This window comes from Atractosteus spatula, unplaced genomic scaffold, assembly GCF_055471065.1.
Source record: "Atractosteus spatula isolate fAtrSpa1 unplaced genomic scaffold, fAtrSpa1.hap1 Scaffold_103, whole genome shotgun sequence".
NCBI classification, from domain to species: Eukaryota; Metazoa; Chordata; class Actinopteri; order Semionotiformes; family Lepisosteidae; genus Atractosteus; species Atractosteus spatula.
Window position 1 is genome coordinate 108,498 of NW_028296657.1, and position 21,796 is coordinate 130,293.

Consider the following 21,796-nt stretch of genomic DNA (forward strand, 5'->3'; position numbering starts at 1 on the left):
CTGTCCTCTCTATAAGAAGGGTGCCAGCGAGCCTTGCTCTCGCTTACGGCCACACCCCCTTGAGCACGCCTGATCTCGTCTGATCTCGGAAGCTAAACAGGGATGGGCCTGGTTAGTACTTGGATGGGAGACCGCCTGGGAATACCAGGTGCTGTAAGCTTTTAAGCGCAGGAGGCGCCCTATCCCCGCTCGCTCGCTCATTCCCCTGTTCACACGTGCAGTGCGGCTTGTCCGTCTGTTTATTTGTCAGCTTTGGCGAGACACGGGTGCTTGTGTATTAGCGTGAGCGTTTTTTATTCTGATCATGAACAGTTTTACAAGTCCGCAAAGGATCGAGGAAAGGTTTATCGCCAGCTGAAAAGAGACACAGCGCTTCGGCTGTGGAGACTTGTTCGGCTGGCGTTCGGGGAGTCGCGTTTTTCAGAATTGTATTGAGATCGTTTTCCACAGAGCTCAGATGTCAAAGCACAGCAGCAGCTCTCCACAGCGATCCTCTATAGCGCCCTTTCTCCCGCAGCTCCGTCCTCATTGGAAGGAAGCAAGAGTGAAAGGCTGAAGTGAAATAGAGCGGGGACGAAGGCAGTGAAGAGAGAGAACGTGGGAAGAAGAGAAAAACGCAAGGGAAAAAAAGCAGCGTCGTAAAAGAGGTGACGGAGCTGTCCTCTCTATAAGAAGGGTGCCAGCGAGCCTGGCTCTCGCTTGCGGCCACACCCCCTTGAGCACGCCTGATCTCGTCTGATCTCGGAAGCTAAACAGGGATGGGCCTGGTTAGTACTTGGATGGGAGACCGCCTGGGAATACCAGGTGCTGTAAGCTTTTAAGCGCAGGAGGCGCCCTATCCCCGCTCGCTCGCTCATTCCCCTGTTCACACGTGCAGTGCGGCTTGTCCGTCTGTTTATTTGTCAGCTTTGGCGAGACACGGGTGCTTGTGTATTAGCGTGAGCGTTTTTTATTCTGATCATGAACAGTTTTACAAGTCCGCAAAGGATCGAGGAAAGGTTTATCGCCAGCTGAAAAGAGACACAGCGCTTCGGCTGTGGAGACTTGTTCGGCTGGCGTTCGGGGAGTCGCGTTTTTCAGAATTGTATTGAGATCGTTTTCCACAGAGCTCAGATGTCAAAGCACAGCAGCAGCTCTCCACAGCGATCCTCTATAGCGCCCTTTCTCCCGCAGCTCCGTCCTCATTGGAAGGAAGCAAGAGTGAAAGGCTGAAGTGAAATAGAGCGGGGACGAAGGCAGTGAAGAGAGAGAACGTGGGAAGAAGAGAAAAACGCAAGGGAAAAAAAGCAGCGTCGTAAAAGAGGTGACGGAGCTGTCCTCTCTATAAGAAGGGTGCCAGCGAGCCTTGCTCTCGCTTACGGCCACACCCCCTTGAGCACGCCTGATCTCGTCTGATCTCGGAAGCTAAACAGGGATGGGCCTGGTTAGTACTTGGATGGGAGACCGCCTGGGAATACCAGGTGCTGTAAGCTTTTAAGCGCAGGAGGCGCCCTATCCCCGCTCGCTCGCTCATTCCCCTGTTCACACGTGCAGTGCGGCTTGTCCGTCTGTTTATTTGTCAGCTTTGGCGAGACACGGGTGCTTGTGTATTAGCGTGAGCGTTTTTTATTCTGATCATGAACAGTTTTACAAGTCCGCAAAGGATCGAGGAAAGGTTTATCGCCAGCTGAAAAGAGACACAGCGCTTCGGCTGTGGAGACTTGTTCGGCTGGCGTTCGGGGAGTCGCGTTTTTCAGAATTGTATTGAGATCGTTTTCCACAGAGCTCAGATGTCAAAGCACAGCAGCAGCTCTCCACAGCGATCCTCTATAGCGCCCTTTCTCCCGCAGCTCCGTCCTCATTGGAAGGAAGCAAGAGTGAAAGGCTGAAGTGAAATAGAGCGGGGACGAAGGCAGTGAAGAGAGAGAACGTGGGAAGAAGAGAAAAACGCAAGGGAAAAAAAGCAGCGTCGTAAAAGAGGTGACGGAGCTGTCCTCTCTATAAGAAGGGTGCCAGCGAGCCTTGCTCTCGCTTACGGCCACACCCCCTTGAGCACGCCTGATCTCGTCTGATCTCGGAAGCTAAACAGGGATGGGCCTGGTTAGTACTTGGATGGGAGACCGCCTGGGAATACCAGGTGCTGTAAGCTTTTAAGCGCAGGAGGCGCCCTATCCCCGCTCGCTCGCTCATTCCCCTGTTCACACGTGCAGTGCGGCTTGTCCGTCTGTTTATTTGTCAGCTTTGGCGAGACACGGGTGCTTGTGTATTAGCGTGAGCGTTTTTTATTCTGATCATGAACAGTTTTACAAGTCCGCAAAGGATCGAGGAAAGGTTTATCGCCAGCTGAAAAGAGACACAGCGCTTCGGCTGTGGAGACTTGTTCGGCTGGCGTTCGGGGAGTCGCGTTTTTCAGAATTGTATTGAGATCGTTTTCCACAGAGCTCAGATGTCAAAGCACAGCAGCAGCTCTCCACAGCGATCCTCTATAGCGCCCTTTCTCCCGCAGCTCCGTCCTCATTGGAAGGAAGCAAGAGTGAAAGGCTGAAGTGAAATAGAGCGGGGACGAAGGCAGTGAAGAGAGAGAACGTGGGAAGAAGAGAAAAACGCAAGGGAAAAAAAGCAGCGTCGTAAAAGAGGTGACGGAGCTGTCCTCTCTATAAGAAGGGTGCCAGCGAGCCTTGCTCTCGCTTACGGCCACACCCCCTTGAGCACGCCTGATCTCGTCTGATCTCGGAAGCTAAACAGGGATGGGCCTGGTTAGTACTTGGATGGGAGACCGCCTGGGAATACCAGGTGCTGTAAGCTTTTAAGCGCAGGAGGCGCCCTATCCCCGCTCGCTCGCTCATTCCCCTGTTCACACGTGCAGTGCGGCTTGTCCGTCTGTTTATTTGTCAGCTTTGGCGAGACACGGGTGCTTGTGTATTAGCGTGAGCGTTTTTTATTCTGATCATGAACAGTTTTACAAGTCCGCAAAGGATCGAGGAAAGGTTTATCGCCAGCTGAAAAGAGACACAGCGCTTCGGCTGTGGAGACTTGTTCGGCTGGCGTTCGGGGAGTCGCGTTTTTCAGAATTGTATTGAGATCGTTTTCCACAGAGCTCAGATGTCAAAGCACAGCAGCAGCTCTCCACAGCGATCCTCTATAGCGCCCTTTCTCCCGCAGCTCCGTCCTCATTGGAAGGAAGCAAGAAAAAAGCAGCGTCGTAAAAGAGGTGACGGAGCTGTCCTCTCTATAAGAAGGGTGCCAGCGAGCCTTGCTCTCGCTTACGGCCACACCCCCTTGAGCACGCCTGATCTCGTCTGATCTCGGAAGCTAAACAGGGATGGGCCTGGTTAGTACTTGGATGGGAGACCGCCTGGGAATACCAGGTGCTGTAAGCTTTTAAGCGCAGGAGGCGCCCTATCCCCGCTCGCTCGCTCATTCCCCTGTTCACACGTGCAGTGCGGCTTGTCCGTCTGTTTATTTGTCAGCTTTGGCGAGACACGGGTGCTTGTGTATTAGCGTGAGCGTTTTTTATTCTGATCATGAACAGTTTTACAAGTCCGCAAAGGATCGAGGAAAGGTTTCTCGCCAGCTGAAAAGAGACACAGCGCTTCGGCTGTGGAGACTTGTTCGGCTGGCGTTCGGGGAGTCGCGTTTTTCAGAATTGTATTGAGATCGTTTTCCACAGAGCTCAGATGTCAAAGCACAGCAGCAGCTCTCCACAGCGATCCTCTATAGCGCCCTTTCTCCCGCAGCTCCGTCCTCATTGGAAGGAAGCAAGAAAAAAGCAGCGTCGTAAAAGAGGTGACGGAGCTGTCCTCTCTATAAGAAGGGTGCCAGCGAGCCTTGCTCTCGCTTACGGCCACACCCCCTTGAGCACGCCTGATCTCGTCTGATCTCGGAAGCTAAACAGGGATGGGCCTGGTTAGTACTTGGATGGGAGACCGCCTGGGAATACCAGGTGCTGTAAGCTTTTAAGCGCAGGAGGCGCCCTATCCCCGCTCGCTCGCTCATTCCCCTGTTCACACGTGCAGTGCGGCTTGTCCGTCTGTTTATTTGTCAGCTTTGGCGAGACACGGGTGCTTGTGTATTAGCGTGAGCGTTTTTTATTCTGATCATGAACAGTTTTACAAGTCCGCAAAGGATCGAGGAAAGGTTTATCGCCAGCTGAAAAGAGACACAGCGCTTCGGCTGTGGAGACTTGTTCGGCTGGCGTTCGGGGAGTCGCGTTTTTCAGAATTGTATTGAGATCGTTTTCCACAGAGCTCAGATGTCAAAGCACAGCAGCAGCTCTCCACAGCGATCCTCTATAGCGCCCTTTCTCCCGCAGCTCCGTCCTCATTGGAAGGAAGCAAGAGTGAAAGGCTGAAGTGAAATAGAGCGGGGACGAAGGCAGTGAAGAGAGAGAACGTGGGAAGAAGAGAAAAACGCAAGGGAAAAAAAGCAGCGTCGTAAAAGAGGTGACGGAGCTGTCCTCTCTATAAGAAGGGTGCCAGCGAGCCTTGCTCTCGCTTACGGCCACACCCCCTTGAGCACGCCTGATCTCGTCTGATCTCGGAAGCTAAACAGGGATGGGCCTGGTTAGTACTTGGATGGGAGACCGCCTGGGAATACCAGGTGCTGTAAGCTTTTAAGCGCAGGAGGCGCCCTATCCCCGCTCGCTCGCTCATTCCCCTGTTCACACGTGCAGTGCGGCTTGTCCGTCTGTTTATTTGTCAGCTTTGGCGAGACACGGGTGCTTGTGTATTAGCGTGAGCGTTTTTTATTCTGATCATGAACAGTTTTACAAGTCCGCAAAGGATCGAGGAAAGGTTTATCGCCAGCTGAAAAGAGACACAGCGCTTCGGCTGTGGAGACTTGTTCGGCTGGCGTTCGGGGAGTCGCGTTTTTCAGAATTGTATTGAGATCGTTTTCCACAGAGCTCAGATGTCAAAGCACAGCAGCAGCTCTCCACAGCGATCCTCTATAGCGCCCTTTCTCCCGCAGCTCCGTCCTCATTGGAAGGAAGCAAGAAAAAAGCAGCGTCGTAAAAGAGGTGACGGAGCTGTCCTCTCTATAAGAAGGGTGCCAGCGAGCCTTGCTCTCGCTTACGGCCACACCCCCTTGAGCACGCCTGATCTCGTCTGATCTCGGAAGCTAAACAGGGATGGGCCTGGTTAGTACTTGGATGGGAGACCGCCTGGGAATACCAGGTGCTGTAAGCTTTTAAGCGCAGGAGGCGCCCTATCCCCGCTCGCTCGCTCATTCCCCTGTTCACACGTGCAGTGCGGCTTGTCCGTCTGTTTATTTGTCAGCTTTGGCGAGACACGGGTGCTTGTGTATTAGCGTGAGCGTTTTTTATTCTGATCATGAACAGTTTTACAAGTCCGCAAAGGATCGAGGAAAGGTTTATCGCCAGCTGAAAAGAGACACAGCGCTTCGGCTGTGGAGACTTGTTCGGCTGGCGTTCGGGGAGTCGCGTTTTTCAGAATTGTATTGAGATCGTTTTCCACAGAGCTCAGATGTCAAAGCACAGCAGCAGCTCTCCACAGCGATCCTCTATAGCGCCCTTTCTCCCGCAGCTCCGTCCTCATTGGAAGGAAGCAAGAGTGAAAGGCTGAAGTGAAATAGAGCGGGGACGAAGGCAGTGAAGAGAGAGAACGTGGGAAGAAGAGAAAAACGCAAGGGAAAAAAAGCAGCGTCGTAAAAGAGGTGACGGAGCTGTCCTCTCTATAAGAAGGGTGCCAGCGAGCCTGGCTCTCGCTTGCGGCCACACCCCCTTGAGCACGCCTGATCTCGTCTGATCTCGGAAGCTAAACAGGGATGGGCCTGGTTAGTACTTGGATGGGAGACCGCCTGGGAATACCAGGTGCTGTAAGCTTTTAAGCGCAGGAGGCGCCCTATCCCCGCTCGCTCGCTCATTCCCCTGTTCACACGTGCAGTGCGGCTTGTCCGTCTGTTTATTTGTCAGCTTTGGCGAGACACGGGTGCTTGTGTATTAGCGTGAGCGTTTTTTATTCTGATCATGAACAGTTTTACAAGTCCGCAAAGGATCGAGGAAAGGTTTATCGCCAGCTGAAAAGAGACACAGCGCTTCGGCTGTGGAGACTTGTTCGGCTGGCGTTCGGGGAGTCGCGTTTTTCAGAATTGTATTGAGATCGTTTTCCACAGAGCTCAGATGTCAAAGCACAGCAGCAGCTCTCCACAGCGATCCTCTATAGCGCCCTTTCTCCCGCAGCTCCGTCCTCATTGGAAGGAAGCAAGAAAAAAGCAGCGTCGTAAAAGAGGTGACGGAGCTGTCCTCTCTATAAGAAGGGTGCCAGCGAGCCTTGCTCTCGCTTACGGCCACACCCCCTTGAGCACGCCTGATCTCGTCTGATCTCGGAAGCTAAACAGGGATGGGCCTGGTTAGTACTTGGATGGGAGACCGCCTGGGAATACCAGGTGCTGTAAGCTTTTAAGCGCAGGAGGCGCCCTATCCCCGCTCGCTCGCTCATTCCCCTGTTCACACGTGCAGTGCGGCTTGTCCGTCTGTTTATTTGTCAGCTTTGGCGAGACACGGGTGCTTGTGTATTAGCGTGAGCGTTTTTTATTCTGATCATGAACAGTTTTACAAGTCCGCAAAGGATCGAGGAAAGGTTTATCGCCAGCTGAAAAGAGACACAGCGCTTCGGCTGTGGAGACTTGTTCGGCTGGCGTTCGGGGAGTCGCGTTTTTCAGAATTGTATTGAGATCGTTTTCCACAGAGCTCAGATGTCAAAGCACAGCAGCAGCTCTCCACAGCGATCCTCTATAGCGCCCTTTCTCCCGCAGCTCCGTCCTCATTGGAAGGAAGCAAGAGTGAAAGGCTGAAGTGAAATAGAGCGGGGACGAAGGCAGTGAAGAGAGAGAACGTGGGAAGAAGAGAAAAACGCAAGGGAAAAAAAGCAGCGTCGTAAAAGAGGTGACGGAGCTGTCCTCTCTATAAGAAGGGTGCCAGCGAGCCTTGCTCTCGCTTACGGCCACACCCCCTTGAGCACGCCTGATCTCGTCTGATCTCGGAAGCTAAACAGGGATGGGCCTGGTTAGTACTTGGATGGGAGACCGCCTGGGAATACCAGGTGCTGTAAGCTTTTAAGCGCAGGAGGCGCCCTATCCCCGCTCGCTCGCTCATTCCCCTGTTCACACGTGCAGTGCGGCTTGTCCGTCTGTTTATTTGTCAGCTTTGGCGAGACACGGGTGCTTGTGTATTAGCGTGAGCGTTTTTTATTCTGATCATGAACAGTTTTACAAGTCCGCAAAGGATCGAGGAAAGGTTTATCGCCAGCTGAAAAGAGACACAGCGCTTCGGCTGTGGAGACTTGTTCGGCTGGCGTTCGGGGAGTCGCGTTTTTCAGAATTGTATTGAGATCGTTTTCCACAGAGCTCAGATGTCAAAGCACAGCAGCAGCTCTCCACAGCGATCCTCTATAGCGCCCTTTCTCCCGCAGCTCCGTCCTCATTGGAAGGAAGCAAGAAAAAAGCAGCGTCGTAAAAGAGGTGACGGAGCTGTCCTCTCTATAAGAAGGGTGCCAGCGAGCCTTGCTCTCGCTTACGGCCACACCCCCTTGAGCACGCCTGATCTCGTCTGATCTCGGAAGCTAAACAGGGATGGGCCTGGTTAGTACTTGGATGGGAGACCGCCTGGGAATACCAGGTGCTGTAAGCTTTTAAGCGCAGGAGGCGCCCTATCCCCGCTCGCTCGCTCATTCCCCTGTTCACACGTGCAGTGCGGCTTGTCCGTCTGTTTATTTGTCAGCTTTGGCGAGACACGGGTGCTTGTGTATTAGCGTGAGCGTTTTTTATTCTGATCATGAACAGTTTTACAAGTCCGCAAAGGATCGAGGAAAGGTTTATCGCCAGCTGAAAAGAGACACAGCGCTTCGGCTGTGGAGACTTGTTCGGCTGGCGTTCGGGGAGTCGCGTTTTTCAGAATTGTATTGAGATCGTTTTCCACAGAGCTCAGATGTCAAAGCACAGCAGCAGCTCTCCACAGCGATCCTCTATAGCGCCCTTTCTCCCGCAGCTCCGTCCTCATTGGAAGGAAGCAAGAAAAAAGCAGCGTCGTAAAAGAGGTGACGGAGCTGTCCTCTCTATAAGAAGGGTGCCAGCGAGCCTTGCTCTCGCTTACGGCCACACCCCCTTGAGCACGCCTGATCTCGTCTGATCTCGGAAGCTAAACAGGGATGGGCCTGGTTAGTACTTGGATGGGAGACCGCCTGGGAATACCAGGTGCTGTAAGCTTTTAAGCGCAGGAGGCGCCCTATCCCCGCTCGCTCGCTCATTCCCCTGTTCACACGTGCAGTGCGGCTTGTCCGTCTGTTTATTTGTCAGCTTTGGCGAGACACGGGTGCTTGTGTATTAGCGTGAGCGTTTTTTATTCTGATCATGAACAGTTTTACAAGTCCGCAAAGGATCGAGGAAAGGTTTATCGCCAGCTGAAAAGAGACACAGCGCTTCGGCTGTGGAGACTTGTTCGGCTGGCGTTCGGGGAGTCGCGTTTTTCAGAATTGTATTGAGATCGTTTTCCACAGAGCTCAGATGTCAAAGCACAGCAGCAGCTCTCCACAGCGATCCTCTATAGCGCCCTTTCTCCCGCAGCTCCGTCCTCATTGGAAGGAAGCAAGAAAAAAGCAGCGTCGTAAAAGAGGTGACGGAGCTGTCCTCTCTATAAGAAGGGTGCCAGCGAGCCTTGCTCTCGCTTACGGCCACACCCCCTTGAGCACGCCTGATCTCGTCTGATCTCGGAAGCTAAACAGGGATGGGCCTGGTTAGTACTTGGATGGGAGACCGCCTGGGAATACCAGGTGCTGTAAGCTTTTAAGCGCAGGAGGCGCCCTATCCCCGCTCGCTCGCTCATTCCCCTGTTCACACGTGCAGTGCGGCTTGTCCGTCTGTTTATTTGTCAGCTTTGGCGAGACACGGGTGCTTGTGTATTAGCGTGAGCGTTTTTTATTCTGATCATGAACAGTTTTACAAGTCCGCAAAGGATCGAGGAAAGGTTTATCGCCAGCTGAAAAGAGACACAGCGCTTCGGCTGTGGAGACTTGTTCGGCTGGCGTTCGGGGAGTCGCGTTTTTCAGAATTGTATTGAGATCGTTTTCCACAGAGCTCAGATGTCAAAGCACAGCAGCAGCTCTCCACAGCGATCCTCTATAGCGCCCTTTCTCCCGCAGCTCCGTCCTCATTGGAAGGAAGCAAGAGTGAAAGGCTGAAGTGAAATAGAGCGGGGACGAAGGCAGTGAAGAGAGAGAACGTGGGAAGAAGAGAAAAACGCAAGGGAAAAAAAGCAGCGTCGTAAAAGAGGTGACGGAGCTGTCCTCTCTATAAGAAGGGTGCCAGCGAGCCTGGCTCTCGCTTGCGGCCACACCCCCTTGAGCACGCCTGATCTCGTCTGATCTCGGAAGCTAAACAGGGATGGGCCTGGTTAGTACTTGGATGGGAGACCGCCTGGGAATACCAGGTGCTGTAAGCTTTTAAGCGCAGGAGGCGCCCTATCCCCGCTCGCTCGCTCATTCCCCTGTTCACACGTGCAGTGCGGCTTGTCCGTCTGTTTATTTGTCAGCTTTGGCGAGACACGGGTGCTTGTGTATTAGCGTGAGCGTTTTTTATTCTGATCATGAACAGTTTTACAAGTCCGCAAAGGATCGAGGAAAGGTTTATCGCCAGCTGAAAAGAGACACAGCGCTTCGGCTGTGGAGACTTGTTCGGCTGGCGTTCGGGGAGTCGCGTTTTTCAGAATTGTATTGAGATCGTTTTCCACAGAGCTCAGATGTCAAAGCACAGCAGCAGCTCTCCACAGCGATCCTCTATAGCGCCCTTTCTCCCGCAGCTCCGTCCTCATTGGAAGGAAGCAAGAAAAAAGCAGCGTCGTAAAAGAGGTGACGGAGCTGTCCTCTCTATAAGAAGGGTGCCAGCGAGCCTTGCTCTCGCTTACGGCCACACCCCCTTGAGCACGCCTGATCTCGTCTGATCTCGGAAGCTAAACAGGGATGGGCCTGGTTAGTACTTGGATGGGAGACCGCCTGGGAATACCAGGTGCTGTAAGCTTTTAAGCGCAGGAGGCGCCCTATCCCCGCTCGCTCGCTCATTCCCCTGTTCACACGTGCAGTGCGGCTTGTCCGTCTGTTTATTTGTCAGCTTTGGCGAGACACGGGTGCTTGTGTATTAGCGTGAGCGTTTTTTATTCTGATCATGAACAGTTTTACAAGTCCGCAAAGGATCGAGGAAAGGTTTATCGCCAGCTGAAAAGAGACACAGCGCTTCGGCTGTGGAGACTTGTTCGGCTGGCGTTCGGGGAGTCGCGTTTTTCAGAATTGTATTGAGATCGTTTTCCACAGAGCTCAGATGTCAAAGCACAGCAGCAGCTCTCCACAGCGATCCTCTATAGCGCCCTTTCTCCCGCAGCTCCGTCCTCATTGGAAGGAAGCAAGAGTGAAAGGCTGAAGTGAAATAGAGCGGGGACGAAGGCAGTGAAGAGAGAGAACGTGGGAAGAAGAGAAAAACGCAAGGGAAAAAAAGCAGCGTCGTAAAAGAGGTGACGGAGCTGTCCTCTCTATAAGAAGGGTGCCAGCGAGCCTTGCTCTCGCTTACGGCCACACCCCCTTGAGCACGCCTGATCTCGTCTGATCTCGGAAGCTAAACAGGGATGGGCCTGGTTAGTACTTGGATGGGAGACCGCCTGGGAATACCAGGTGCTGTAAGCTTTTAAGCGCAGGAGGCGCCCTATCCCCGCTCGCTCGCTCATTCCCCTGTTCACACGTGCAGTGCGGCTTGTCCGTCTGTTTATTTGTCAGCTTTGGCGAGACACGGGTGCTTGTGTATTAGCGTGAGCGTTTTTTATTCTGATCATGAACAGTTTTACAAGTCCGCAAAGGATCGAGGAAAGGTTTATCGCCAGCTGAAAAGAGACACAGCGCTTCGGCTGTGGAGACTTGTTCGGCTGGCGTTCGGGGAGTCGCGTTTTTCAGAATTGTATTGAGATCGTTTTCCACAGAGCTCAGATGTCAAAGCACAGCAGCAGCTCTCCACAGCGATCCTCTATAGCGCCCTTTCTCCCGCAGCTCCGTCCTCATTGGAAGGAAGCAAGAAAAAAGCAGCGTCGTAAAAGAGGTGACGGAGCTGTCCTCTCTATAAGAAGGGTGCCAGCGAGCCTTGCTCTCGCTTACGGCCACACCCCCTTGAGCACGCCTGATCTCGTCTGATCTCGGAAGCTAAACAGGGATGGGCCTGGTTAGTACTTGGATGGGAGACCGCCTGGGAATACCAGGTGCTGTAAGCTTTTAAGCGCAGGAGGCGCCCTATCCCCGCTCGCTCGCTCATTCCCCTGTTCACACGTGCAGTGCGGCTTGTCCGTCTGTTTATTTGTCAGCTTTGGCGAGACACGGGTGCTTGTGTATTAGCGTGAGCGTTTTTTATTCTGATCATGAACAGTTTTACAAGTCCGCAAAGGATCGAGGAAAGGTTTATCGCCAGCTGAAAAGAGACACAGCGCTTCGGCTGTGGAGACTTGTTCGGCTGGCGTTCGGGGAGTCGCGTTTTTCAGAATTGTATTGAGATCGTTTTCCACAGAGCTCAGATGTCAAAGCACAGCAGCAGCTCTCCACAGCGATCCTCTATAGCGCCCTTTCTCCCGCAGCTCCGTCCTCATTGGAAGGAAGCAAGAAAAAAGCAGCGTCGTAAAAGAGGTGACGGAGCTGTCCTCTCTATAAGAAGGGTGCCAGCGAGCCTTGCTCTCGCTTACGGCCACACCCCCTTGAGCACGCCTGATCTCGTCTGATCTCGGAAGCTAAACAGGGATGGGCCTGGTTAGTACTTGGATGGGAGACCGCCTGGGAATACCAGGTGCTGTAAGCTTTTAAGCGCAGGAGGCGCCCTATCCCCGCTCGCTCGCTCATTCCCCTGTTCACACGTGCAGTGCGGCTTGTCCGTCTGTTTATTTGTCAGCTTTGGCGAGACACGGGTGCTTGTGTATTAGCGTGAGCGTTTTTTATTCTGATCATGAACAGTTTTACAAGTCCGCAAAGGATCGAGGAAAGGTTTATCGCCAGCTGAAAAGAGACACAGCGCTTCGGCTGTGGAGACTTGTTCGGCTGGCGTTCGGGGAGTCGCGTTTTTCAGAATTGTATTGAGATCGTTTTCCACAGAGCTCAGATGTCAAAGCACAGCAGCAGCTCTCCACAGCGATCCTCTATAGCGCCCTTTCTCCCGCAGCTCCGTCCTCATTGGAAGGAAGCAAGAAAAAAGCAGCGTCGTAAAAGAGGTGACGGAGCTGTCCTCTCTATAAGAAGGGTGCCAGCGAGCCTTGCTCTCGCTTACGGCCACACCCCCTTGAGCACGCCTGATCTCGTCTGATCTCGGAAGCTAAACAGGGATGGGCCTGGTTAGTACTTGGATGGGAGACCGCCTGGGAATACCAGGTGCTGTAAGCTTTTAAGCGCAGGAGGCGCCCTATCCCCGCTCGCTCGCTCATTCCCCTGTTCACACGTGCAGTGCGGCTTGTCCGTCTGTTTATTTGTCAGCTTTGGCGAGACACGGGTGCTTGTGTATTAGCGTGAGCGTTTTTTATTCTGATCATGAACAGTTTTACAAGTCCGCAAAGGATCGAGGAAAGGTTTATCGCCAGCTGAAAAGAGACACAGCGCTTCGGCTGTGGAGACTTGTTCGGCTGGCGTTCGGGGAGTCGCGTTTTTCAGAATTGTATTGAGATCGTTTTCCACAGAGCTCAGATGTCAAAGCACAGCAGCAGCTCTCCACAGCGATCCTCTATAGCGCCCTTTCTCCCGCAGCTCCGTCCTCATTGGAAGGAAGCAAGAGTGAAAGGCTGAAGTGAAATAGAGCGGGGACGAAGGCAGTGAAGAGAGAGAACGTGGGAAGAAGAGAAAAACGCAAGGGAAAAAAAGCAGCGTCGTAAAAGAGGTGACGGAGCTGTCCTCTCTATAAGAAGGGTGCCAGCGAGCCTGGCTCTCGCTTGCGGCCACACCCCCTTGAGCACGCCTGATCTCGTCTGATCTCGGAAGCTAAACAGGGATGGGCCTGGTTAGTACTTGGATGGGAGACCGCCTGGGAATACCAGGTGCTGTAAGCTTTTAAGCGCAGGAGGCGCCCTATCCCCGCTCGCTCGCTCATTCCCCTGTTCACACGTGCAGTGCGGCTTGTCCGTCTGTTTATTTGTCAGCTTTGGCGAGACACGGGTGCTTGTGTATTAGCGTGAGCGTTTTTTATTCTGATCATGAACAGTTTTACAAGTCCGCAAAGGATCGAGGAAAGGTTTATCGCCAGCTGAAAAGAGACACAGCGCTTCGGCTGTGGAGACTTGTTCGGCTGGCGTTCGGGGAGTCGCGTTTTTCAGAATTGTATTGAGATCGTTTTCCACAGAGCTCAGATGTCAAAGCACAGCAGCAGCTCTCCACAGCGATCCTCTATAGCGCCCTTTCTCCCGCAGCTCCGTCCTCATTGGAAGGAAGCAAGAAAAAAGCAGCGTCGTAAAAGAGGTGACGGAGCTGTCCTCTCTATAAGAAGGGTGCCAGCGAGCCTTGCTCTCGCTTACGGCCACACCCCCTTGAGCACGCCTGATCTCGTCTGATCTCGGAAGCTAAACAGGGATGGGCCTGGTTAGTACTTGGATGGGAGACCGCCTGGGAATACCAGGTGCTGTAAGCTTTTAAGCGCAGGAGGCGCCCTATCCCCGCTCGCTCGCTCATTCCCCTGTTCACACGTGCAGTGCGGCTTGTCCGTCTGTTTATTTGTCAGCTTTGGCGAGACACGGGTGCTTGTGTATTAGCGTGAGCGTTTTTTATTCTGATCATGAACAGTTTTACAAGTCCGCAAAGGATCGAGGAAAGGTTTATCGCCAGCTGAAAAGAGACACATCGCTTCGGCTGTGGAGACTTGTTCGGCTGGCGTTCGGGGAGTCGCGTTTTTCATAATTGTATTGAGATCGTTTTCCACAGAGCTCAGATGTCAAAGCACAGCAGCAGCTCTCCACAGCGATCCTCTATAGCGCCCTTTCTCCCGCAGCTCCGTCCTCATTGGAAGGAAGCAAGAGTGAAAGGCTGAAGTGAAATAGAGCGGGGACGAAGGCAGTGAAGAGAGAGAACGTGGGAAGAAGAGAAAAACGCAAGGGAAAAAAAGCAGCGTCGTAAAAGAGGTGACGGAGCTGTCCTCTCTATAAGAAGGGTGCCAGCGAGCCTTGCTCTTGCTTACGGCCACACCCCCTTGAGCACGCCTGATCTCGTCTGATCTCGGAAGCTAAACAGGGATGGGCCTGGTTAGTACTTGGATGGGAGACCGCCTGGGAATACCAGGTGCTGTAAGCTTTTAAGCGCAGGAGGCGCCCTATCCCCGCTCGCTCGCTCATTCCCCTGTTCACACGTGCAGTGCGGCTTGTCCGTCTGTTTATTTGTCAGCTTTGGCGAGACACGGGTGCTTGTGTATTAGCGTGAGCGTTTTTTATTCTGATCATGAACAGTTTTACAAGTCCGCAAAGGATCGAGGAAAGGTTTATCGCCAGCTGAAAAGAGACACAGCGCTTCGGCTGTGGAGACTTGTTCGGCTGGCGTTCGGGGAGTCGCGTTTTTCATAATTGTATTGAGATCGTTTTCCACAGAGCTCAGATGTCAAAGCACAGCAGCAGCTCTCCACAGCGATCCTCTATAGCGCCCTTTCTCCCGCAGCTCCGTCCTCATTGGAAGGAAGCAAGAAAAAAGCAGCGTCGTAAAAGAGGTGACGGAGCTGTCCTCTCTATAAGAAGGGTGCCAGCGAGCCTTGCTCTCGCTTACGGCCACACCCCCTTGAGCACGCCTGATCTCGTCTGATCTCGGAAGCTAAACAGGGATGGGCCTGGTTAGTACTTGGATGGGAGACCGCCTGGGAATACCAGGTGCTGTAAGCTTTTAAGCGCAGGAGGCGCCCTATCCCCGCTCGCTCGCTCATTCCCCTGTTCACACGTGCAGTGCGGCTTGTCCGTCTGTTTATTTGTCAGCTTTGGCGAGACACGGGTGCTTGTGTATTAGCGTGAGCGTTTTTTATTCTGATCATGAACAGTTTTACAAGTCCGCAAAGGATCGAGGAAAGGTTTATCGCCAGCTGAAAAGAGACACAGCGCTTCGGCTGTGGAGACTTGTTCGGCTGGCGTTCGGGGAGTCGCGTTTTTCAGAATTGTATTGAGATCGTTTTCCACAGAGCTCAGATGTCAAAGCACAGCAGCAGCTCTCCACAGCGATCCTCTATAGCGCCCTTTCTCCCGCAGCTCCGTCCTCATTGGAAGGAAGCAAGAGTGAAAGGCTGAAGTGAAATAGAGCGGGGACGAAGGCAGTGAAGAGAGAGAACGTGGGAAGAAGAGAAAAACGCAAGGGAAAAAAAGCAGCGTCGTAAAAGAGGTGACGGAGCTGTCCTCTCTATAAGAAGGGTGCCAGCGAGCCTGGCTCTCGCTTGCGGCCACACCCCCTTGAGCACGCCTGATCTCGTCTGATCTCGGAAGCTAAACAGGGATGGGCCTGGTTAGTACTTGGATGGGAGACCGCCTGGGAATACCAGGTGCTGTAAGCTTTTAAGCGCAGGAGGCGCCCTATCCCCGCTCGCTCGCTCATTCCCCTGTTCACACGTGCAGTGCGGCTTGTCCGTCTGTTTATTTGTCAGCTTTGGCGAGACACGGGTGCTTGTGTATTAGCGTGAGCGTTTTTTATTCTGATCATGAACAGTTTTACAAGTCCGCAAAGGATCGAGGAAAGGTTTATCGCCAGCTGAAAAGAGACACAGCGCTTCGGCTGTGGAGACTTGTTCGGCTGGCGTTCGGGGAGTCGCGTTTTTCAGAATTGTATTGAGATCGTTTTCCACAGAGCTCAGATGTCAAAGCACAGCAGCAGCTCTCCACAGCGATCCTCTATAGCGCCCTTTCTCCCGCAGCTCCGTCCTCATTGGAAGGAAGCAAGAGTGAAAGGCTGAAGTGAAATAGAGCGGGGACGAAGGCAGTGAAGAGAGAGAACGTGGGAAGAAGAGAAAAACGCAAGGGAAAAAAAGCAGCGTCGTAAAAGAGGTGACGGAGCTGTCCTCTCTATAAGAAGGGTGCCAGCGAGCCTTGCTCTCGCTTACGGCCACACCCCCTTGAGCACGCCTGATCTCGTCTGATCTCGGAAGCTAAACAGGGATGGGCCTGGTTAGTACTTGGATGGGAGACCGCCTGGGAATACCAGGTGCTGTAAGCTTTTAAGCGCAGGAGGCGCCCTATCCCCGCTCGCTCGCTCATTCCCCTGTTCACACGTGCAGTGCGGCTTGTCCGTCTGTTTATTTGTCAGCTTTGGCGAGACACGGGTGCTTGTGTATTAGCGTGAGCGTTTTTTATTCTGATCATGAACAGTTTTACAAGTCCGCAAAGGATCGAGGAAAGGTTTATCGCCAGCTGAAAAGAGACACAGCGCTTCGGCTGTGGAGACTTGTTCGGCTGGCGTTCGGGGAGTCGCGTTTTTCAGAATTGTATTGAGATCGTTTTCCACAGAGCTCAGATGTCAAAGCACAGCAGCAGCTCTCCACAGCGATCCTCTATAGCGCCCTTTCTCCCGCAGCTCCGTCCTCATTGGAAGGAAGCAAGAGTGAAAGGCTGAAGTGAAATAGAGCGGGGACGAAGGCAGTGAAGAGAGAGAACGTGGGAAGAAGAGAAAAACGCAAGGGAAAAAAAGCAGCGTCGTAAAAGAGGTGACGGAGCTGTCCTCTCTATAAGAAGGGTGCCAGCGAGCCTTGCTCTCGCTTACGGCCACACCCCCTTGAGCACGCCTGATCTCGTCTGATCTCGGAAGCTAAACAGGGATGGGCCTGGTTAGTACTTGGATGGGAGACCGCCTGGGAATACCAGGTGCTGTAAGCTTTTAAGCGCAGGAGGCGCCCTATCCCCGCTCGCTCGCTCATTCCCCTGTTCACACGTGCAGTGCGGCTTGTCCGTCTGTTTATTTGTCAGCTTTGGCGAGACACGGGTGCTTGTGTATTAGCGTGAGCGTTTTTTATTCTGATCATGAACAGTTTTACAAGTCCGCAAAGGATCGAGGAAAGGTTTATCGCCAGCTGAAAAGAGACACAGCGCTTCGGCTGTGGAGACTTGTTCGGCTGGCGTTCGGGGAGTCGCGTTTTTCAGAATTGTATTGAGATCGTTTTCCACAGAGCTCAGATGTCAAAGCACAGCAGCAGCTCTCCACAGCGATCCTCTATAGCGCCCTTTCTCCCGCAGCTCCGTCCTCATTGGAAGGAAGCAAGAGTGAAAGGCTGAAGTGAAATAGAGCGGGGACGAAGGCAGTGAAGAGAGAGAACGTGGGAAGAAGAGAAAAACGCAAGGGAAAAAAAGCAGCGTCGTAAAAGAGGTGACGGAGCTGTCCTCTCTATAAGAAGGGTGCCAGCGAGCCTTGCTCTCGCTTACGGCCACACCCCCTTGAGCACGCCTGATCTCGTCTGATCTCGGAAGCTAAACAGGGATGGGCCTGGTTAGTACTTGGATGGGAGACCGCCTGGGAATACCAGGTGCTGTAAGCTTTTAAGCGCAGGAGGCGCCCTATCCCCGCTCGCTCGCTCATTCCCCTGTTCACACGTGCAGTGCGGCTTGTCCGTCTGTTTATTTGTCAGCTTTGGCGAGACACGGGTGCTTGTGTATTAGCGTGAGCGTTTTTTATTCTGATCATGAACAGTTTTACAAGTCCGCAAAGGATCGAGGAAAGGTTTATCGCCAGCTGAAAAGAGACACAGCGCTTCGGCTGTGGAGACTTGTTCGGCTGGCGTTCGGGGAGTCGCGTTTTTCAGAATTGTATTGAGATCGTTTTCCACAGAGCTCAGATGTCAAAGCACAGCAGCAGCTCTCCACAGCGATCCTCTATAGCGCCCTTTCTCCCGCAGCTCCGTCCTCATTGGAAGGAAGCAAGAAAAAAGCAGCGTCGTAAAAGAGGTGACGGAGCTGTCCTCTCTATAAGAAGGGTGCCAGCGAGCCTTGCTCTCGCTTACGGCCACACCCCCTTGAGCACGCCTGATCTCGTCTGATCTCGGAAGCTAAACAGGGATGGGCCTGGTTAGTACTTGGATGGGAGACCGCCTGGGAATACCAGGTGCTGTAAGCTTTTAAGCGCAGGAGGCGCCCTATCCCCGCTCGCTCGCTCATTCCCCTGTTCACACGTGCAGTGCGGCTTGTCCGTCTGTTTATTTGTCAGCTTTGGCGAGACACGGGTGCTTGTGTATTAGCGTGAGCGTTTTTTATTCTGATCATGAACAGTTTTACAAGTCCGCAAAGGATCGAGGAAAGGTTTCTCGCCAGCTGAAAAGAGACACAGCGCTTCGGCTGTGGAGACTTGTTCGGCTGGCGTTCGGGGAGTCGCGTTTTTCAGAATTGTATTGAGATCGTTTTCCACAGAGCTCAGATGTCAAAGCACAGCAGCAGCTCTCCACAGCGATCCTCTATAGCGCCCTTTCTCCCGCAGCTCCGTCCTCATTGGAAGGAAGCAAGAAAAAAGCAGCGTCGTAAAAGAGGTGACGGAGCTGTCCTCTCTATAAGAAGGGTGCCAGCGAGCCTTGCTCTCGCTTACGGCCACACCCCCTTGAGCACGCCTGATCTCGTCTGATCTCGGAAGCTAAACAGGGATGGGCCTGGTTAGTACTTGGATGGGAGACCGCCTGGGAATACCAGGTGCTGTAAGCTTTTAAGCGCAGGAGGCGCCCTATCCCCGCTCGCTCGCTCATTCCCCTGTTCACACGTGCAGTGCGGCTTGTCCGTCTGTTTATTTGTCAGCTTTGGCGAGACACGGGTGCTTGTGTATTAGCGTGAGCGTTTTTTATTCTGATCATGAACAGTTTTACAAGTCCGCAAAGGATCGAGGAAAGGTTTATCGCCAGCTGAAAAGAGACACAGCGCTTCGGCTGTGGAGACTTGTTCGGCTGGCGTTCGGGGAGTCGCGTTTTTCAGAATTGTATTGAGATCGTTTTCCACAGAGCTCAGATGTCAAAGCACAGCAGCAGCTCTCCACAGCGATCCTCTATAGCGCCCTTTCTCCCGCAGCTCCGTCCTCATTGGAAGGAAGCAAGAGTGAAAGGCTGAAGTGAAATAGAGCGGGGACGAAGGCAGTGAAGAGAGAGAACGTGGGAAGAAGAGAAAAACGCAAGGGAAAAAAAGCAGCGTCGTAAAAGAGGTGACGGAGCTGTCCTCTCTATAAGAAGGGTGCCAGCGAGCCTTGCTCTCGCTTACGGCCACACCCCCTTGAGCACGCCTGATCTCGTCTGATCTCGGAAGCTAAACAGGGATGGGCCTGGTTAGTACTTGGATGGGAGACCGCCTGGGAATACCAGGTGCTGTAAGCTTTTAAGCGCAGGAGGCGCCCTATCCCCGCTCGCTCGCTCATTCCCCTGTTCACACGTGCAGTGCGGCTTGTCCGTCTGTTTATTTGTCAGCTTTGGCGAGACACGGGTGCTTGTGTATTAGCGTGAGCGTTTTTTATTCTGATCATGAACAGTTTTACAAGTCCGCAAAGGATCGAGGAAAGGTTTATCGCCAGCTGAAAAGAGACACAGCGCTTCGGCTGTGGAGACTTGTTCGGCTGGCGTTCGGGGAGTCGCGTTTTTCAGAATTGTATTGAGATCGTTTTCCACAGAGCTCAGATGTCAAAGCACAGCAGCAGCTCTCCACAGCGATCCTCTATAGCGCCCTTTCTCCCGCAGCTCCGTCCTCATTGGAAGGAAGCAAGAAAAAAGCAGCGTCGTAAAAGAGGTGACGGAGCTGTCCTCTCTATAAGAAGGGTGCCAGCGAGCCTTGCTCTCGCTTACGGCCACACCCCCTTGAGCACGCCTGATCTCGTCTGATCTCGGAAGCTAAACAGGGATGGGCCTGGTTAGTACTTGGATGGGAGACCGCCTGGGAATACCAGGTGCTGTAAGCTTTTAAGCGCAGGAGGCGCCCTATCCCCGCTCGCTCGCTCATTCCCCTGTTCACACGTGCAGTGCGGCTTGTCCGTCTGTTTATTTGTCAGCTTTGGCGAGACACGGGTGCTTGTGTATTAGCGTGAGCGTTTTTTATTCTGATCATGAACAGTTTTACAAGTCCGCAAAGGATCGAGGAAAGGTTTATCGCCAGCTGAAAAGAGACACAGCGCTTCGGCTGTGGAGACTTGTTCGGCTGGCGTTCGGGGAGTCGCGTTTTTCAGAATTGTATTGAGATCGTTTTCCACAGAGCTCAGATGTCAAAGCACAGCAGCAGCTCTCCACAGCGATCCTCTATAGCGCCCTTTCTCCCGCAGCTCCGTCCTCATTGGAAGGAAGCAAGAGTGAAAGGCTGAAGTGAAATAGAGCGGGGACGAAGGCAGTGAAGAGAGAGAACGTGGGAAGAAGAGAAAAACGCAAGGGAAAAAAAGCAGCGTCGTAAAAGAGGTGACGGAGCTGTCCTCTCTATAAGAAGGGTGCCAGCGAGCCTTGCTCTCGCTTACGGCCACACCCCCTTGAGCACGCCTGATCTCGTCTGATCTCGGAAGCTAAACAGGGATGGGCCTGGTTAGTACTTGGATGGGAGACCGCCTGGGAATACCAGGTGCTGTAAGCTTTTAAGCGCAGGAGGCGCCCTATCCCCGCTCGCTCGCTCATTCCCCTGTTCACACGTGCAGTGCGGCTTGTCCGTCTGTTTATTTGTCAGCTTTGGCGAGACACGGGTGCTTGTGTATTAGCGTGAGCGTTTTTTATTCTGATCATGAACAGTTTTACAAGTCCGCAAAGGATCGAGGAAAGGTTTATCGCCAGCTGAAAAGAGACACAGCGCTTCGGCTGTGGAGACTTGTTCGGCTGGCGTTCGGGGAGTCGCGTTTTTCAGAATTGTATTGAGATCGTTTTCCACAGAGCTCAGATGTCAAAGCACAGCAGCAGCTCTCCACAGCGATCCTCTATAGCGCCCTTTCTCCCGCAGCTCCGTCCTCATTGGAAGGAAGCAAGAAAAAAGCAGCGTCGTAAAAGAGGTGACGGAGCTGTCCTCTCTATAAGAAGGGTGCCAGCGAGCCTTGCTCTCGCTTACGGCCACACCCCCTTGAGCACGCCTGATCTCGTCTGATCTCGGAAGCTAAACAGGGATGGGCCTGGTTAGTACTTGGATGGGAGACCGCCTGGGAATACCAGGTGCTGTAAGCTTTTAAGCGCAGGAGGCGCCCTATCCCCGCTCGCTCGCTCATTCCCCTGTTCACACGTGCAGTGCGGCTTGTCCGTCTGTTTATTTGTCAGCTTTGGCGAGACACGGGTGCTTGTGTATTAGCGTGAGCGTTTTTTATTCTGATCATGAACAGTTTTACAAGTCCGCAAAGGATCGAGGAAAGGTTTATCGCCAGCTGAAAAGAGACACAGCGCTTCGGCTGTGGAGACTTGTTCGGCTGGCGTTCGGGGAGTCGCGTTTTTCAGAATTGTATTGAGATCGTTTTCCACAGAGCTCAGATGTCAAAGCACAGCAGCAGCTCTCCACAGCGATCCTCTATAGCGCCCTTTCTCCCGCAGCTCCGTCCTCATTGGAAGGAAGCAAGAGTGAAAGGCTGAAGTGAAATAGAGCGGGGACGAAGGCAGTGAAGAGAGAGAACGTGGGAAGAAGAGAAAAACGCAAGGGAAAAAAAGCAGCGTCGTAAAAGAGGTGACGGAGCTGTCCTCTCTATAAGAAGGGTGCCAGCGAGCCTTGCTCTCGCTTACGGCCACACCCCCTTGAGCACGCCTGATCTCGTCTGATCTCGGAAGCTAAACAGGGATGGGCCTGGTTAGTACTTGGATGGGAGACCGCCTGGGAATACCAGGTGCTGTAAGCTTTTAAGCGCAGGAGGCGCCCTATCCCCGCTCGCTCGCTCATTCCCCTGTTCAC

At 53.0% G+C, this 21,796-nt stretch overlaps 36 non-coding genes across 36 annotated transcripts; all 36 read left to right on the forward strand.

The window, feature by feature from the left end:
- The first annotated feature begins 41 nt into the window (after positions 1-41).
- LOC148810178 (5S ribosomal RNA) lies at positions 42-160 on the forward strand. Its single transcript, XR_016086935.1, has one exon. It is a non-coding gene; the product is annotated as a 5S ribosomal RNA (ribosomal RNA).
- Positions 161-697: 537 nt separating this feature from the next.
- LOC148810179 (5S ribosomal RNA) lies at positions 698-816 on the forward strand. The gene has a single exon (XR_016086999.1). It is a non-coding gene; the product is annotated as a 5S ribosomal RNA (ribosomal RNA).
- A 537-nt stretch (positions 817-1,353) lies between these two features.
- LOC148810180 (5S ribosomal RNA) lies at positions 1,354-1,472 on the forward strand. Its single transcript, XR_016086936.1, has one exon. It is a non-coding gene; the product is annotated as a 5S ribosomal RNA (ribosomal RNA).
- A 537-nt stretch (positions 1,473-2,009) lies between these two features.
- Positions 2,010-2,128, forward strand: LOC148810181 (5S ribosomal RNA). Its single transcript, XR_016086937.1, has one exon. It is a non-coding gene; the product is annotated as a 5S ribosomal RNA (ribosomal RNA).
- A 537-nt stretch (positions 2,129-2,665) lies between these two features.
- On the forward strand, positions 2,666-2,784 carry LOC148810182 (5S ribosomal RNA). Its single transcript, XR_016086938.1, has one exon. It is a non-coding gene; the product is annotated as a 5S ribosomal RNA (ribosomal RNA).
- Positions 2,785-3,240: 456 nt separating this feature from the next.
- On the forward strand, positions 3,241-3,359 carry LOC148810183 (5S ribosomal RNA). The gene has a single exon (XR_016086939.1). It is a non-coding gene; the product is annotated as a 5S ribosomal RNA (ribosomal RNA).
- A 456-nt stretch (positions 3,360-3,815) lies between these two features.
- Positions 3,816-3,934, forward strand: LOC148810184 (5S ribosomal RNA). Its single transcript, XR_016086940.1, has one exon. It is a non-coding gene; the product is annotated as a 5S ribosomal RNA (ribosomal RNA).
- Positions 3,935-4,471: 537 nt separating this feature from the next.
- LOC148810185 (5S ribosomal RNA) lies at positions 4,472-4,590 on the forward strand. The gene has a single exon (XR_016086941.1). It is a non-coding gene; the product is annotated as a 5S ribosomal RNA (ribosomal RNA).
- Positions 4,591-5,046: 456 nt separating this feature from the next.
- On the forward strand, positions 5,047-5,165 carry LOC148810186 (5S ribosomal RNA). Its single transcript, XR_016086942.1, has one exon. It is a non-coding gene; the product is annotated as a 5S ribosomal RNA (ribosomal RNA).
- A 537-nt stretch (positions 5,166-5,702) lies between these two features.
- On the forward strand, positions 5,703-5,821 carry LOC148810187 (5S ribosomal RNA). Its single transcript, XR_016087001.1, has one exon. It is a non-coding gene; the product is annotated as a 5S ribosomal RNA (ribosomal RNA).
- A 456-nt stretch (positions 5,822-6,277) lies between these two features.
- On the forward strand, positions 6,278-6,396 carry LOC148810188 (5S ribosomal RNA). The gene has a single exon (XR_016086943.1). It is a non-coding gene; the product is annotated as a 5S ribosomal RNA (ribosomal RNA).
- Positions 6,397-6,933: 537 nt separating this feature from the next.
- LOC148810189 (5S ribosomal RNA) lies at positions 6,934-7,052 on the forward strand. The gene has a single exon (XR_016086944.1). It is a non-coding gene; the product is annotated as a 5S ribosomal RNA (ribosomal RNA).
- Positions 7,053-7,508: 456 nt separating this feature from the next.
- Positions 7,509-7,627, forward strand: LOC148810190 (5S ribosomal RNA). Its single transcript, XR_016086946.1, has one exon. It is a non-coding gene; the product is annotated as a 5S ribosomal RNA (ribosomal RNA).
- A 456-nt stretch (positions 7,628-8,083) lies between these two features.
- On the forward strand, positions 8,084-8,202 carry LOC148810191 (5S ribosomal RNA). Its single transcript, XR_016086947.1, has one exon. It is a non-coding gene; the product is annotated as a 5S ribosomal RNA (ribosomal RNA).
- Positions 8,203-8,658: 456 nt separating this feature from the next.
- Positions 8,659-8,777, forward strand: LOC148810192 (5S ribosomal RNA). Its single transcript, XR_016086948.1, has one exon. It is a non-coding gene; the product is annotated as a 5S ribosomal RNA (ribosomal RNA).
- Positions 8,778-9,314: 537 nt separating this feature from the next.
- Positions 9,315-9,433, forward strand: LOC148810193 (5S ribosomal RNA). The gene has a single exon (XR_016087002.1). It is a non-coding gene; the product is annotated as a 5S ribosomal RNA (ribosomal RNA).
- Positions 9,434-9,889: 456 nt separating this feature from the next.
- On the forward strand, positions 9,890-10,008 carry LOC148810194 (5S ribosomal RNA). The gene has a single exon (XR_016086949.1). It is a non-coding gene; the product is annotated as a 5S ribosomal RNA (ribosomal RNA).
- A 537-nt stretch (positions 10,009-10,545) lies between these two features.
- LOC148810195 (5S ribosomal RNA) lies at positions 10,546-10,664 on the forward strand. The gene has a single exon (XR_016086950.1). It is a non-coding gene; the product is annotated as a 5S ribosomal RNA (ribosomal RNA).
- A 456-nt stretch (positions 10,665-11,120) lies between these two features.
- LOC148810196 (5S ribosomal RNA) lies at positions 11,121-11,239 on the forward strand. Its single transcript, XR_016086951.1, has one exon. It is a non-coding gene; the product is annotated as a 5S ribosomal RNA (ribosomal RNA).
- Positions 11,240-11,695: 456 nt separating this feature from the next.
- Positions 11,696-11,814, forward strand: LOC148810197 (5S ribosomal RNA). Its single transcript, XR_016086952.1, has one exon. It is a non-coding gene; the product is annotated as a 5S ribosomal RNA (ribosomal RNA).
- A 456-nt stretch (positions 11,815-12,270) lies between these two features.
- Positions 12,271-12,389, forward strand: LOC148810198 (5S ribosomal RNA). The gene has a single exon (XR_016086953.1). It is a non-coding gene; the product is annotated as a 5S ribosomal RNA (ribosomal RNA).
- Positions 12,390-12,926: 537 nt separating this feature from the next.
- Positions 12,927-13,045, forward strand: LOC148810199 (5S ribosomal RNA). The gene has a single exon (XR_016087003.1). It is a non-coding gene; the product is annotated as a 5S ribosomal RNA (ribosomal RNA).
- Positions 13,046-13,501: 456 nt separating this feature from the next.
- On the forward strand, positions 13,502-13,620 carry LOC148810200 (5S ribosomal RNA). Its single transcript, XR_016086954.1, has one exon. It is a non-coding gene; the product is annotated as a 5S ribosomal RNA (ribosomal RNA).
- Positions 13,621-14,157: 537 nt separating this feature from the next.
- On the forward strand, positions 14,158-14,276 carry LOC148810201 (5S ribosomal RNA). The gene has a single exon (XR_016086955.1). It is a non-coding gene; the product is annotated as a 5S ribosomal RNA (ribosomal RNA).
- Positions 14,277-14,732: 456 nt separating this feature from the next.
- Positions 14,733-14,851, forward strand: LOC148810202 (5S ribosomal RNA). The gene has a single exon (XR_016086957.1). It is a non-coding gene; the product is annotated as a 5S ribosomal RNA (ribosomal RNA).
- A 537-nt stretch (positions 14,852-15,388) lies between these two features.
- LOC148810203 (5S ribosomal RNA) lies at positions 15,389-15,507 on the forward strand. Its single transcript, XR_016087004.1, has one exon. It is a non-coding gene; the product is annotated as a 5S ribosomal RNA (ribosomal RNA).
- Positions 15,508-16,044: 537 nt separating this feature from the next.
- LOC148810204 (5S ribosomal RNA) lies at positions 16,045-16,163 on the forward strand. Its single transcript, XR_016086958.1, has one exon. It is a non-coding gene; the product is annotated as a 5S ribosomal RNA (ribosomal RNA).
- Positions 16,164-16,700: 537 nt separating this feature from the next.
- Positions 16,701-16,819, forward strand: LOC148810205 (5S ribosomal RNA). The gene has a single exon (XR_016086959.1). It is a non-coding gene; the product is annotated as a 5S ribosomal RNA (ribosomal RNA).
- Positions 16,820-17,356: 537 nt separating this feature from the next.
- LOC148810206 (5S ribosomal RNA) lies at positions 17,357-17,475 on the forward strand. The gene has a single exon (XR_016086960.1). It is a non-coding gene; the product is annotated as a 5S ribosomal RNA (ribosomal RNA).
- A 456-nt stretch (positions 17,476-17,931) lies between these two features.
- LOC148810207 (5S ribosomal RNA) lies at positions 17,932-18,050 on the forward strand. The gene has a single exon (XR_016086961.1). It is a non-coding gene; the product is annotated as a 5S ribosomal RNA (ribosomal RNA).
- Positions 18,051-18,506: 456 nt separating this feature from the next.
- Positions 18,507-18,625, forward strand: LOC148810208 (5S ribosomal RNA). Its single transcript, XR_016086962.1, has one exon. It is a non-coding gene; the product is annotated as a 5S ribosomal RNA (ribosomal RNA).
- Positions 18,626-19,162: 537 nt separating this feature from the next.
- LOC148810209 (5S ribosomal RNA) lies at positions 19,163-19,281 on the forward strand. Its single transcript, XR_016086963.1, has one exon. It is a non-coding gene; the product is annotated as a 5S ribosomal RNA (ribosomal RNA).
- Positions 19,282-19,737: 456 nt separating this feature from the next.
- On the forward strand, positions 19,738-19,856 carry LOC148810210 (5S ribosomal RNA). The gene has a single exon (XR_016086964.1). It is a non-coding gene; the product is annotated as a 5S ribosomal RNA (ribosomal RNA).
- A 537-nt stretch (positions 19,857-20,393) lies between these two features.
- LOC148810211 (5S ribosomal RNA) lies at positions 20,394-20,512 on the forward strand. The gene has a single exon (XR_016086965.1). It is a non-coding gene; the product is annotated as a 5S ribosomal RNA (ribosomal RNA).
- A 456-nt stretch (positions 20,513-20,968) lies between these two features.
- On the forward strand, positions 20,969-21,087 carry LOC148810212 (5S ribosomal RNA). Its single transcript, XR_016086966.1, has one exon. It is a non-coding gene; the product is annotated as a 5S ribosomal RNA (ribosomal RNA).
- A 537-nt stretch (positions 21,088-21,624) lies between these two features.
- On the forward strand, positions 21,625-21,743 carry LOC148810213 (5S ribosomal RNA). Its single transcript, XR_016086968.1, has one exon. It is a non-coding gene; the product is annotated as a 5S ribosomal RNA (ribosomal RNA).
- The last annotated feature ends 53 nt before the right edge of the window (positions 21,744-21,796 follow it).